The sequence below is a fragment of the Corvus moneduloides genome, chromosome 5, assembly GCF_009650955.1.
Source record: "Corvus moneduloides isolate bCorMon1 chromosome 5, bCorMon1.pri, whole genome shotgun sequence".
NCBI lineage: Eukaryota > Metazoa > Chordata > Aves > Passeriformes > Corvidae > Corvus > Corvus moneduloides.
The window spans coordinates 27,900,375-27,915,821 of record NC_045480.1 but is presented as its reverse complement, the minus strand read 5'-3'; positions in this window follow the sequence as shown (position 1 = coordinate 27,915,821).

The following is a 15,447-nucleotide window of genomic DNA, read 5'->3' as shown; positions in this document are numbered from 1 at the left end:
CTCCCATGTGAGAAGTATAATGTAAGCTTGTAAACAAGTTTATTCTGCAAATATCTCTGTAAATCTGGGGTGGGGCCACAGGAAATTTAAGACACAACTTACTTTACTCTCCCTTAAAAATACTCTACCTTAAAATTTTAAGTTTAGACCCTAGGTGTTAACTATTTAAATAGGTTGTTTCTTCCTTATTCCCTTGTTTCACTACACTCTGACACCTTAACATTTCAGTCACCCTCCCTGCTATCTTTAGAGCAAGACTCTAGAAAGGCTCTGGTATAGCTTTCCTTAGTCATTGCTGGGAATAGATGGAGATGCAAGCAAGGCTGTGACTGGCATTGTCAAAGCAGGAACTAATCAGCCCCTGGGAACAAATGTTTGCTGTTCTGCTAGGAAAGCAGTAGGGAAAACTCAAGTTACATCTGGTTTTCTCTCAACTCAGCTCTCTGCAGACAAGGTCATGTTAAAATAAAACTCATTAGAGGAAGAATATGCTAATACTACCTGAGACTGAAATAAAAGGGGAAAGCAGACAGGTCTGCCCTCTAAGCGTAGAAGCTGAACTAGCTGTGGCTCCTGTTCTCGCGGTCAGATTTCTTAGTGCCTAATAAGTCACAAACTCCATCTGAAGTCTTTTGCCAGCACTGGACTATATATAAAATAATAAAATGGAAAATAGTAGATTCAAATAGTTAGTTGACTAAAAAGTTACTGCAGGGGTCAGGAAGGGAGAACAGGCAGACAGTGTGATCATATTAGAGTGATTTCCTGCCCAGGATCTGCAAGAACCATCAGAGTGATGTTACGCAAAAACTTAAATGCCATACATATTATACCACAATGACCAAATACATTTTTTAGACAGTCTAGGGAACCAGTTTTCTCTGAAGTTCGCAGGATTTTTTCCCTCTTATAAACCTCCTCCCTGTGAGGAGCATCATCCTGCAGAAAGAACTGTGTGAAACTTTGTTCTCATTGAAACCCAAGAGTGTTTCACCCTGGATTTTAATCCAGCCAATATTTTAAGTTTTGCTGTCTCTGCAAGAACCGTGCATAGAAAAATCACCTTTCACTGGCCTCACAGTTTCTGAAGCCCATGGGACAGTATCTGTGGAAAAAAACAAGTCCAGTTAGACAACAATAACCCAGGCTTCTCCCTACAAAACAGCAGTCCCCTCCCAATGCAGCTAAAGGAAGCAACAAGCCAGATGAGGAAGGTAAACCTGGGATCCTAAAGGAAAGAGTCTCTGGTATTTATAAAAGTCAGAGGTTCACACGGAAACTTGGTTACAGCACTGATCCTCTCCAATCTATTTCAGGACACACAGCCCTTTTTCAGCTATAGTATTTGACTCATTAGTGCTGGAATATTGCACCTCTTTTTAACTCCTTAAGTGGGAAACCTTGGACTGATTTGAAACCATAGTGACAGCTAGAATGTATGAAGTGAGAGCTGAGAGCTGAAATTCACTGCATGAGTGAAAACAGAGAGAAAACCAAACCACAGCTTCAGCATGTGAACTGTCAGCAACAAAGTCTTTTGACCCATCTCGGTCTCCTGTGAAGGACATACCCACTAGGCAAAAAACAGACAGGGAAATTGCCTGCAGCAGGCATTGTGATGAAGTGCAAAGAATGCTGATGCATGCTACACAACAAATGTTAATATTCTCTGAAAGAAGTGCATGGAGTGCATTTAATGTCTTCTCACAGGTTCTAGAGATAACTGAGTTTGGAAGGGACTACAGAAGGTCTCTGCTCCAGGCTCCTGCTGAAGCATGGCCAGCTCTGAGGTTAGATGAAAGTGCATTTCACCACGCCCTTTGAGATATTGATAAAGATGTTAAACACAAGAGTTTACAAGATGGACACCCATGGTACCCCACTTGTTACCAGCTTCTAGGTGGAGGATGACCCATTAACCCTCAAACCCTGATTATTCAACCAATTTTTCAGCCCTCTGGTTATCCACCCATCCAGAGTGTAGAGCTTCAACATGGGGTTCAAGATCATTGTGAGCAGCAACCTCTAAAGCCTCACTAAAGGCTTTAGGTAAACAACATGCACTGCTCTCCTGTCACCTGCAAAGCCAGTTACTTTATCACAGGAGACAATCGGGTTGATCAGACATGACTTACCACTCTTAAGTCCATGCTAACTGATACCAATCACCTTCATTTCCTTATATGCCAAAAAATATCTTGCAAGAGTACTTGTTTCAAAATTTTCCCAGGGATCAAAGTGATGCTGACTGTCTGCAGTGCTCTGGGTTGTCCTTTTTGGTCTTTTCTGACCATGTGTGTGTAGCTTTTCTCCAGTCATTAGAGAGAGGCCTCTCCCAGTTTCACTGACTTTCCAAAGACCATACAGAGGGACCTTGCATCTCATTGGACTGTAGCTACAACTTTTGGAGGGTCCAGAGTCACTTCAGTCCTTCAGTTAACCCCAGAAAGCCAAGAAAATATTTTGAGGTAGTTGGTCCTCAGCCTTGTGAGCTCTTCTGGGGGCTACCACAGGGGTCTAATCTCTTGCATTTTCTATTCAATATGTCTATATGATACTAGATGAGAAATAAAGGCTCTGTGATGATTAATGGATGTCAACCAGCAAGCTTAAAGGATCAAACTATAGATGACACCTGACTCTTAAGTTTCTGTTGCTCCTGTCCAGGTGATATGTTGACTCAAAGGAGACAATCCTTTCATTTAGAGAGAATTCAATACTTAAACCTAAAAAAGAGCTAGATGGCCTCAATCCACACAACAGGAGATATGCTTACATATGCTTAAATATCTACAGAAGGAATAACTGGGATAAGTGGGCTGTCCTAATGAAAGAGGTGTATAGCCATTTACGACCCAAGATAAAAACATCTTTATCACAGAATCAGAATATTCTGAATTGAAAGGGACCCACAAGGATCATCGAGGTCCAAATTCTGGCCATGGACCATCCCAAAGAGTCACATCATGTGCCTGGGGTAAACTGCTCTTTCCATCCATAGACAACTGTAACATTTTAGCAATTAATGCTGGATTATTCATCACTCACTTGTACCAATGATGGTTCATTCTTGGATTGTCTGCCTGGAATGTTTGGACTCTGCGCTGACCTTTGTGTGCTTTCTGCTGCAGTCAATGTAGAAAGCAGCAGCCAGCCCAGCCAGAGCCACAGTTACATCTTTACATGCATTATACCATTATACAGACGCTATTGCCTTTCAAGTACCGGGAGGACACCAGTACATGTAATTTCATATGTAGCTCCTTGGAAAGCTCAGAATAAGTGCCTGGATCCTCACAAGTGCTAGGGCTTCCACATGCAGTTGTGATCCATAGAAAGACATGCCCAGTTTTGTTTGGCTCAAGATTTTTCTGAGAGTCTTTTTCCAGTCATGTGAGATATTATCCTGGGAAGGACAGGCAAAATTCTGCTGTGTGGGGAATTCCCTCCCTTGCAAATGCTGGTGAGGCATAAAAAAAGGTGCAGGCTCAGATTAATTCTACTGGAAGGTGAGTAAGCCTTTTGTCATCCTGGAGAATCTCACTTGGTTTTGCCATTGTACCTGGGTAATTTCTTGTAAGTACTCTTGGATTTGTTGACCAAGGGGAATTGTCTATAAGGCTATGTCTACATTAGCATCAGTGCAACTCTGTAGCATGATTCATGAGCTGGTGCCAAGGACTCAGTGACCACGCTGTATGTGGCGAGGGGAGGTTGCTTTGAACTGTTTTTAATCTGACTCGGAGCCCGAATGCCCTTCAGTGGCTGGGGCACGTCAGTTGTGTTTCTAGAGCTCACCCTTTTGTCTGGCATCGTCTGAAGGGATCCTGGTTTACACAAGCTGTAATGTGAGCAAAGAATTCAGCCATGAGCAGGAGTGGAAGATTTGCTTCTAAAATGTTCCTTCAAAAAGGAACAAAATTGCTAAGGTCAGTACAGCCTGAGCTACCCACCCTGAATACTGGTCTTGACTGTAGGAGTTTCCATATCACCGTTAGTCCAGGTCCCTCTCCTTGTCCAGTCCTTTCCTATGACTTGTTAATATAAGCCTTCAGCTTTTCTCAACAAATTGGTTTGAACTTTCTAACCTCAAAGGTTAAGCCTGCTGCTCAGTGAGTATCTCATATTATCTGCCTTTATAAACTGGAAGAATGCCTGTGTCATCCCAGCTGTAGATGTTTGCTCCACTCCTGGCAGGATTTTAAAATTGCAGGTTACACCTGTTTATCATCTGGAATGAGAAAAGCAATGTGACTCGCTCTGTAGCAGGACTGTGTTTATCTGACAGCTCAAGCTCAGGATCATGAGATCCTCAGGAGACCACATTTCAACTTGGTATCCTGATTTGTGGCCTCTAATTGTTTGTTTTGAAAACAGAACTGTCACAAGCATCGCTTGAAAACGGAGCTCTGGGTTTTAACTATGTTGTAGCAGTCACTTGATATTACTGCTAAAATGAGAGAGCATGTTGGTGTTAATTGAGGTCAGCATCAGATGTGTTTTATTGGCTTCTGATTGCTACCATTACAACCATTATTCCTACTGCTTACTTTTCTGTAACTTGCTCATCCATCAGGTAGTATATCAGTTAAGCAGGTTTCTTCCCATCATAATGAATAGCAAATGAGGGATAATAAGAAAGTCAGCTTCTGCTCCTTGAAATTAATGGAAGCGTTGTCATTTCACCAGCATCATATCAACCTAATTGTGCTGAAAGATATTATAGCATTCCCCTTCTTTAAAAAAAAAAAAAAAAAGAAAAAAAGGAAAAAGTTAGGATTATGCACTTAAATCAGTCCTAAAACTTAAAACCTGCCATTTCAAAAAGGGATAAGAGAGAGAGGAGAACCTGTCAGCACCATCACCTTGAATAATCGTGGCTTCTGGTCTACTGATAAACACTTTTCTCTGTTTTGACTTTGGGAAGACACCCTAGTTTCTGGATGCCTGGAAATAATCACAGGGCACATAATTCACAAGTACGTTCAGATGTGGTTGTGTCACAGGGAATTTGATTCTGTTGGACAGAAGCTCTGGGGAAGGTCATACCATTCCAGGCCATCTCAAGCAAGATCCTGAGATGGTGGAGGAAAGAGCTAGTACGGACTAACAGGAACCTTCAACAAAGACCTACAAAGAAATGAGGTGTCTGTATCTTTTTCTGCTTCATGATTTAGAAAGTGTGCTACATCCTCTTTCCAAAGCATTTGGTGTGTTTCTCCAAAGAAACAGGATCTTCTTTTTGCATCAGCAGTTGATGTTCCATGAATCCATCCTTAAAGGGAATGATGTGCTTTTTAAGCAGTTTAGAGTATTTCCCAACACTGCATTCCTCACTAGGTAAACCACAATTTCTTTTCCTTCTGCTCCTATTAGCTTGCATTTATCTGATCATCTGGTTTTGTTTCCATTTTTCTAAGTCAAGTTCATGTGGTGCTTTTAGTCTTAGTGGTAATTTTGATTTATTTTAATTTAGGTTTCAAGATTTTATAAGGGAGCAAAGGAGGAGAGAGGTTTTGCAATAACCCAACTCAAATTTGTAGGGAGATAATGGAGTTTGAATTCACGCTTGAACATTCCCTTTTCTGTCCCTGGTAAGTAAGGTGAGAAGTCATCAACCGTGAGCTCAGGGATGAAGACAACTGGCCTGGGAAAATGATTCCCTTCACCTCCTGAATGAAGTGAGAACAGGTAAAGATGACTAGGCAGGGTAGCAGATATGTTTCTGCCCAACTGGCCCTGCTACCCAGACACACCAAAGGAGTGCAGTAAAACAGATCAAAAAATATGTGGTGTGAAGGATGACTTGTTGCGTTGGCCAAGCTGCATGTTTTAGTCAGATCTTGGGAAGAGATCAGGCTTGGGAAAAGATAAAGTGTAAGAGACTGTCTTCTCACTCTGTGTCCTCCAGTTTAGGTAGTTGGAAGCCTCTATTTCTTTTGTTTTTATTATCTATTTCCACACAGAACTTGTAGCAAATTACCTGAGAAGCAAGACCAGGATGGAGCTTGCTCTGGCTGGTCAGGGCTTTACATCGTAACCAGCAGGGACAAGCCCCAGGGGCCAACGGAAGTCAAATGAGATGTGCTTGGAGGGACAAGGTTTTAACACTGAGCCATGCCCACTTACAGGATAAGGGTTGCATGTGGATAAACTAATTTTACTATCAACATTTGGATGTCGTCAACACTCATCTGTCCTGGAATTAAGCTGCATGCTTTTGAAATAAGGCATTGGGTTTATCTGGTTAACAAGATGACTGGCAATGACCTAATATTGAAGTGTAATATTTACACTGTAAAAATAAGGATCATTGACTAATAAAAGATTGCAATTAATGGCAAGAAAGCAATGATTCATTTATAGAAAAATTGAGCCTAACTGTAGAAAGGCACCTTAAACAAGGGTTGAAAGAGCCTTGGAAAAAGAAAATCATCATTCATCTTCGCACGTCTTTTGATTGAAGTTGTTTAAGGAATCACCTTTCAGAAGGAAAACAACCATAGCATATAAACCACTTTGGCCATTGTTTATCCAAAGCAAAACATGGGGACACAACTCAAGTGTGTATAAACAGTTAATTTCATGGGGAATTAGTCTGTATTTCAGGCATCAACAGGGTAGCAAGGTACAATGTGCTTCAAGCTGCCACTGAAACTCAGAATGCCTATGACAAGGGTTTTAGCAGAATTTGTAATGTTACTCAGAATATTTATTTTTGTAATAATCTTTCTGCTCTGATACTTAGTTTTTACCTGCCACAACAACCAGTAAAAGCTGAGGTAACAGTCCAGAATATTTACCCTGCTTACTTATGACATTTAAGGTTGAGATGCTTCTCTAAAGTCAGTCTTTCCCATCACAGCCAATAATAACATATTTTAAATAGAAAATTATTGCATAAAAATAAATGAGAAAGAATAAAATCAAAGTTTAAAATTTACAATATAAATTTTGTATTTCAGGCAAATTTAAAATAAAAGTAGGAGCTGAGTGGCTCTGCTTCTGTATATGGCATTTAACATGGAAAAAAAGTTAATAAGAACATCATGGTTGTTACTTCCAGGAAGCAATCTATTTTTAATATTACAAATGCTTTCCTGTTTTCTTCTAGCAGAGATTTCTTCAGAGCATATGAAATTCAAGGGTTTAAACATTTTTTCCCCTTGTCTGTGGTATGCAATCACAGAAAGAGATCAACATATGTTATTTATTTTAAGAAAGCCTCTGCACTGTATCAGCTGGGCAGGGTAACATTGATAGGCTTTACAGTTCACAAATGTCACCCTTGTCCTAGGTGAAAAGCTACTGCTGCTAGAAAGCTCATGCAGTGTGTGTGCGTCCAGTGTACGTGGGATACATGTTCTGAGACTGAGAGCAGCCAGGATATCTACTGATCTGCAATTAGATTATCTATGTTATTATTTTTAGTTCTTATTGAATTGGAAGCAAAGTGAGCTGAAAAAGAAACCATCAAATGGCTCCAACTGAGATCAGTGATAAACAATGTTTTTTTTCACACAGCAAAAAGGAGAGTAAACACAGCCCAGGTTTGCTCTGGTGGTGAAGCTTGTAATACAGCAAGAACATCCTTTTCAAATTCTTGCCCAGAATGCTGCAACAGGAGAGAATAAGGTGTGTTAGAGAGACTTCTCCAGGCTTTACACAATCTCTGTGGCGCCTGCAGCACAGTCTGGAGATGCCAGGAGAGCAAAGAGAAGTACATATATGCATAGCTGCATGTACAGCAGGTATTCATGTAGATGGTCAGGCAACATGTGGGGTCCTGCAAATTAGAAGTAAAATCCAGCGACGGAGCTGATTGCCTTTGCTGGATAGTGAATATCTATGAAAAAATAACACTTCTTGCTTTAATTTGACAAGAACTTCAGTCAGTAAAGCCAGTCATGATGCTGGTGTCAGGATGCAGCTTGATAGTACCCTGATTTTACTTTGCAAGGTCCTTTTCTCAGTGAGAGGACCCTACAACTGTTCCTGAAAGCTGTTAACTGCTTTTGCTGACAAATGCCCAAACATTGCACAAACCACTTTAAAAAATAATCATGCTTGGATTTGTCCGTGTATTATACTACGCCTGTTCTTTACTGCAAATTCAGAAGCTGTAATGACCTCCAAATGGATGTTTGAGTTTACCTGTTCACTGAAGAATGAGATGTCTGGTTTTCAGCTCCAGTCAGAATCCCTCACTCTCCAGAAAATCGTTGAAGTTTTGTCTTGTGACTACACTGTTTGCTAATCTTACGCAATGTGTACTCAATATTAAAAAGCCTACAACTGTTATTTATGCACCCAGACTTAACCATAAAACTGATTTTCATACACTCAGATGCTTCCTCAGTGTCCACTTCAGAGAGTCATCTACATTTGTGATGCTCCATCCTCTTCTGTCTGACCATTTCATATGTTTTGAAACAGAATTGTTATCATTGCAAACTGAGTTGTTTTCTGGTCCTTCACACTTTGTCATGAGTCACACCAGAACTGCTGACTTTCAGCAAGACACAGAGCTGGAGTAATTAGGCTCATTAATGATCTGCAGCCATCTTCCTTGCTAGCACCTGCTTCCTTTTCAGTTGCACTACTACAAGAAAAAATTTAAGTAATATGGCAAATTCCAGAGCCATTCACAGTCATCTGGCATCCATCCACTGACCTTGATCCACAAACTGAAGACCAGCTGAAAGATCTGGAAGTTGGTTCATTGCCAGTTTATCCTGGAAATCCTTGGTAGCTTTCTTATCCGCTTTGAATACGTGACTTTGGTGGTCCTCCAGCAGCTCAGGTAGAGCCATCCATTTCCCTCCCAGCCCAAAACCCCCATGCCTTTGTCTTCACTCTCAGCTGTTTCCCTGGGCTGCTCATACTACTGCCTGTCTCCAAGCCACTCACTGATGGTCTGTCCACAAGCCAGGTGGCTCACACTGTTCTGTGACACCATGAGAGAAGCCCCATTCATGTAAGGGCATTGACAGGCACTCCTGCTTCTGTTAATCTCCCAAAGACAACAATGAATAGAGAGTAACAGGTTTAACAACTTCAGGAATGACCTACATGATGGGACAGAGTGCACACTCAGCAAGTTTGAAGTACTAATCAGGAGGAGTGGTTGATAGACCAGAGCATTGTCCTGCCATGCAGAGGGACCTGGACAGGCCAGAAGAATGGACTGGCAGGATCTTCATGAACTTCAACAAGGGGAAATGCAGAGTCCTTCATTTTGTGAAGAGTAACCCCAGACACCAGTACAGGCTGGAGACTGAAGGTCTGGAAATCAGGCAGATATGGCCTTGAGGGTCCTGATGGACACGAAGTTGAACATGAGATAGGCATGTGCTCTTGCAGTCTAGAAGTTCAACAATCTCCTGGACTGCACTAGGAACTGGACTGTACCTGGACTGTCTCCAGCAGATTGAAGAGGGAATCTTACCCCTCTACTCATCATTGGTGTGCTAGGAGTGCTAGGTCCAGTTCTGGGCTCACCAGTTCAAAAAGCACATGAACATACTGGGGTGAGTCTGGAAAAGGGCTACAAAGACAATTAAGGAACTGGAGCATCTCTCAAATGAGGAAAGGCTGAGAGAGATGAGACTCTTCATTCAGCCTGGAGAAAGGAAGTCTCAGGGGGATTTTATCTATGTGTGTACATACCTGAGGGGAAGGAGAGGGAGTCAGGCTTTTCTCAGCAGTTTTCTCTCCCCTACGGGGAGAGAACACAAACTGAAACACAGGAAACACTTTTTTATTGTGAGGGTGACTGCGCACTTGCATAGGTTGCCCAAAGAAGCTGTGGGCTCTCCACCTTTGGAGATATTCAGAACCTGACGGGGCATGGCTGTGAACAAAATAGCCTGAGCAGAAGAGTTAGACTGGGTGATCTCCAGAGGTTCCTGCCAGCCTTGCCCATCCTGTGATTCTTTGATCTTTGCAGTATCTGAATCTGGATGATTCAGTCTCTCCGCTTTCCATGGTCAGAAACAGATTAAAAACCAGTCATAATAATAATAAAAAAACCCCTGATCTGACCCTTTATTGTTGTGGATGACTTCTACAATATCCTCCAAAATGGAGGGCCACAAAGTTCTCTTTCTACATTAAACCAGTCACAGTTCTTGACACTAGCTCATGTTATTTGAAGATCAGATCTTCCCAGGAAGATAAAATCGGAGGATAGAATCAGGGATCATATATAATCTTGGATTTTCTCAGAGGTGCAGTGCCTCTTTTTCCTGGATTTTCCTGAATTCAAATAGAAAAGATATCAGATTTTGTAACCAAAAGTCCTTCGTCAAGTATATGACTCCAGTCAAATTAACTCCTTCTGAGAGCATGACAGGACACTTCACTGTCTACTGCTAGTGTATCTTTAGTGTTAATTAGTACCTCTCGCCTTTCTGCTGCTGCTTTTCTCCCAATGGCCCTTGGCATTGCTAGGTCACTTCCTAGGACAAACATAGGATGTGAGCCATAGAAATACATGAATGCTTTGGTTAAAGCCTCCTGTGGACTCCTGTTTTGCTCTGACCTGACTGACTAGAGGAGTCCAATGGCTTCTTTATATTTTTCTTTAGTAAAAATAGACCAAATTTAGGGAGGTAATCCAACATACAATAAGGTTTACTTCATTAGCATGGACCTGGTTTTGGCAGACTCTGGAATTGGTAAGACCCAAACGTCACAAGTAAAACTCTACTCCTCAGACCTCACCTACATGTATAATACCTGACAGTCTCTAGAGAGACTGCACCTTCAAAGAAAAATTACTGATGGCTAGATATACAAAGCATTAGTCACAGAATCACAGAATATTCTGAGTCGGAAGGGACCTGCATCTGGATCATCGAGTCCTGCTCCTAAGGGAATGAGCCTGTGCAGCGACCAAACCTATGACCTTGGTGTTATAAGCACCATGCTCTGACCAACTGAGCTACTCTCAGGGTCATGATTAACAGATTCACTCCAAACAAGAATACACTGAATTGTCAATTATTAAGCAATAAAATGGACCTTTTTTTAGTTTTCACCACTCAGGAACTTACACTGTAGAAGTAACCCAAGGCTCTAACTACTGACTCTCTAACTGCAAACATGTAGGCACTTACCACAGCTATTTAATACAAAGTACTGGTATGCTCTGGCATTTGCAAATGAGTTTCCATGGCTGACATTTTCTGTTATGTCTCTTCATTTTTAATTCCTTTACTTTCATTACCTGCAAGTAGTGATTTTTCTATTATATTTGTAAAGGTACAGCCAATTAAAAAAAAAAAAATGAAGCATGAAACGACAAGTGGCCACTGGGCAGGAAATGAATCACTGACTTTGAGTGTGCTAACTACAGATAGTGCAAATATACAGAACCACTTTGAAAACTTTCCAAGGACAATGCTCTGTTAAAACTATAACATGTATTCTGAGGATATGAATGTATTATTACGCAACTCTTCGAAAACAAAAAACCTCAGTAAAAAAGCCCAGGGATGTGTTTGGATGGGAACATTTGTTTCAAATGGGCTGACATCTACTACTCTCAATCTGCTGTCTACAGCCAGATCTCTGTTCTTCTTTCTAAGAAGGACTCAGCAGACTACAGAGTGAGTTACATTTATTTATTCTTGCCAGATAATTTATCTTTTTTCCTGCACATAGGTATCAACCCCAAAGGATATTGCCATAACATGTTGACATATTTTGTCACAGAATATGTGACTATTTTTTTTTAAAAAGGAGAAGTAAGGACTATTTCCACGCCCTGCTGTGACATTTGGCATTTTTCAGAACATGTCTTTGGCCATTTGCCAACATATTGACATTTTACATAATATTTCCAGTTTGATTTGTTTGATTGGATCCATTTGCTCAAGAGAGCTAAAGATATACAGTTAAGATCAAAGGTTTCTCAGAAACTTTTCGATCTCCTCTACTCCTATGTTGCAATCAGAGCAGAATATTTAAAGAAAAGCTGCAAACTGTAGACAAAATTTAATCCTAACTCATCCTCATTGATTCAATTTAAGTGATGGGAAACACCAGCAGTTTGAATAGGATCCATTGCTTCCCAACATTTTACACCATGTCATTAGTAGAAATTACGTTTATTTCATTATGGTTTTAGGTATGTGCAGAGGGTTATCTAAAACTCAAATAAAATATTGACTTTCTTTCTGAGAGTTCTTCATTGAGACTCCTGTTTGAGCTGCCCAGATGTGGCCTGGATAATAGGTGACTCAACCAGGGATAAAAAAACTCAACAAAGTAGAACATCTGTGGTTCATTTTGAAAAACATCATAAAAAATAGTATAAAGTGTGAAAGTTCATGCAGCTTTATTTGAACAGCCTAAGTCGGAACAAACCTGCTGCATTTCTTTTCCCTCAACTTTCAGCACAGAATAAGGTTTGTCCCAGCCGTTTGGCCTTCAGCTGGACTTGCAGCTGGCTCAGCTCTCAAATGCAGAGTTGCTGGAGAGTTTTTATTCAAAAAAAGCCCAAGGGAAAAAAACCCAGTAACAGCTGCTACATACTCAGAAGAAAAACCTAAACTAGCTAGTCCAGACTATGGAGGCTCCCTTTCCCATTAGGCTGCAGTCTCCTTCACCACATGGAGCAAGAAGCGCTGTGCACTGTGCCAGCAGCATGGAGATGGCCAACCCACCATCACACACACCAGCTCAGGTTCTTGGGCAGACATGTAACCTCTATCCAGCTGGCTCTCCTGCCTGCTGTGTGAGAGGTGATGGCTATGATTCTTCAAGGACCTTCCACAACTCTTTTGTAAACAGCCTGGCTTTACTACTTAGCCAGAGAGGGTCATTATTTCACTATAATGACTTGATACATATATGAGAACATCAGGTTTCACTGAGTGGTGTTTGAATGGAGTCAGGGGATGATCAGTGTGAGGACTGATACACCCATGCAGGTGGGATATGACATGCCATCTGCCTCTGGCGTCTGCTGGGGTTCTCCCTCTCACCCACAGCATCCCTTGCCACAGCCCAGACAAACAAAGATCTGTCATCAAGCATATTCACCTCCATTCTTTCTGCATGACCATTTCTCCTCCCAAGAGTGCTCCTGCCTCAGCAGTTTCTGGAAGAGGTCCAGCACTCATATGAATTCAACAAGAGGCAGAGAATTCACCTGAGAATTGCCCTTGATCAAACAGGGTGATCAGACATGTAAGGCTTTGGCTTCGGCTTCCAGCTGCCAGATTTTGCTCTGTCTCTGGACCTTTAATTTTTTACTTGTGAACGTAAATTCAGTGTAATCAAACCACCTTTCATTTTTCTATTCTTCCTCTTTTACTGCTTCCCTCTTCTGCACTTTTCTCATGAACTTCAATGTCTCTCATAAAATGTGAACACAGACCTATACATTACTCTTACCTCTTCCTTACACTGGAAAAAATGGTCTCTGCTGCTTGTCCCTTGCATACGCCTTCAGACGTCGCACTAAACCCCTGAGGTTGCTACAGATCAGGATTATTTTTCATGCACAATAATTACTATGGTATTTCAAGATATGGGACCATCTGAGCTCAAGGCAGTAAAGCAGGGCCCTTCCCCTATCTTGTTTGTTAGGTTGTGTTCAGCCCATGGAAAAAAGGCACTGGCTTTGATCTTTGAGTCTGTATACTCAAATGTACATATTCAGATGCATGAAGGAGATGCTGGAGAAGTCATAACAGTCTCATACCATCCCAAACACTTATCTCCTGCCTCGACTCCAGTGCCTTCTGCCCTCTCAGAAACACTTTCTTCACAGAGGTTCCTCCTAGACTTTTATTTCATATTTCTTCACTCTGATACACAGCATCAAAAGTCATTTTTAATTAAGTCATTCACTAATAGATATTGCAGAATGCAACAGGTAATAGGAATAAAACTAAGATAAACTCCACCTGGGTAAGGTTATCATAGAGATTTTAAACCTCACAGGCTGAAGAAATGTTTCTCTCTCAACCAGATGTCTAAGGAGTGCAATGAAACAACTTTGATTTGTAAATCACAATGTAAAAAAACAAATTCAGGTGCCACTCATACATGTAATTCATGTTATTAGCAAATATTTGCATTATGAGCTCTAATAAGCTTCTAAGAAATAAGCCATTAATGCAAGGTTGAGTAATTGCTCTTCATAACTTGGATGCATAGAGAAAACAGTAGGTAAGCCCCTAAATACGAGAAAATGAAGAATTGATATGTTGCACCAATTGACAGCTTTCAGAGTGAAGTGACAAAGGAAGAATAGAAGAAAAGGAAGGTGACCTTCCCTAGAAACAGTGGTTTGGATGGATTGATATAGGCAGAGTTCCCTACCAGGAGACCAACAAAAATACAGAAGGATAAGTGCAAAGTGACAAAAATCTAAGGAAGTTTTTAGTAGCCTAATACAGCACGCTAAAATAAGAAGGACAGGCTCTGTGCCAAGGGAAACTAAATCCTTATAAACTAAATTACCTTCCTGATAATACTTTTTCTAAGTACTGATGCTTTATAACATAATACAGAAAACTCTGACTTCAGTGGATCTTTGTTGCAGTGGGGATACTGCAACACGCATATAGCAAACCAGGAGTCCCGTGGAAAGGAAATATATATGGACAGACAGATTCTTGCTAGCTGTTTCAGAGATGTTTATTTCTCCAGCCGCATGGCCGGAGCTCTGCTGAGGAACTGTTCCAGTCACAGGACCAAGGGTCCTTCTGCCCGCGCAGGGAACACAAACCAACCAATGGGAACGAGGCTGAGCAGGGGCAGGGAAACCCCGTGTCTGTCCCCTCAGGGCCCCTCTCCCAGGGCTACATGGCAGGGGAGGGACCCCAACAGATCTTCTTCTACCATTCTGATATAAATAAAAAGCATAATAAGAAAAAGCATATAAATTTTTTGCTATTAACGTGTTTATTTATGGAGTTGCATTGTTTGTTGTTTAAAAATTTTGTATCAAAGACAGGTTATTAAAGTTCCCTAAACCCAAACTTCTTTCAGATCTCCTTGTGTTCTTGTACTACTCACTGCTTGCTCACTGTCCTTCTGTAAAATTGACCATACCTGATATTAAATTACTGATTCTTACTAAAATGTTTCAATGTGCCAGTATTATAATGAACCATGATATAAGATCCACATGGTCATAAAATCATAGAATCACAGAATGGTTTGTATTAGAAGGCACTTCAAAAATCATCTGGTTCCAATCTCCTTGCCATGAGCATGGATGTTTTCCACTAGATCAGGCTGCCCTGCCCTAGAACACTTCAGGGGTGGGGCATCCACAGCTTCTCTGGGAAACCTATGCCGGTGAATCACCACCCTCACAGTGAATTTCTTTCTAATATCTAATCTAAGATCACCCTCGTTCTATTTGAAGCCATTACCCCTTGTTTTATTCCTACATGTTCTTGTCAAATGTCCCTCTCCAGTTTT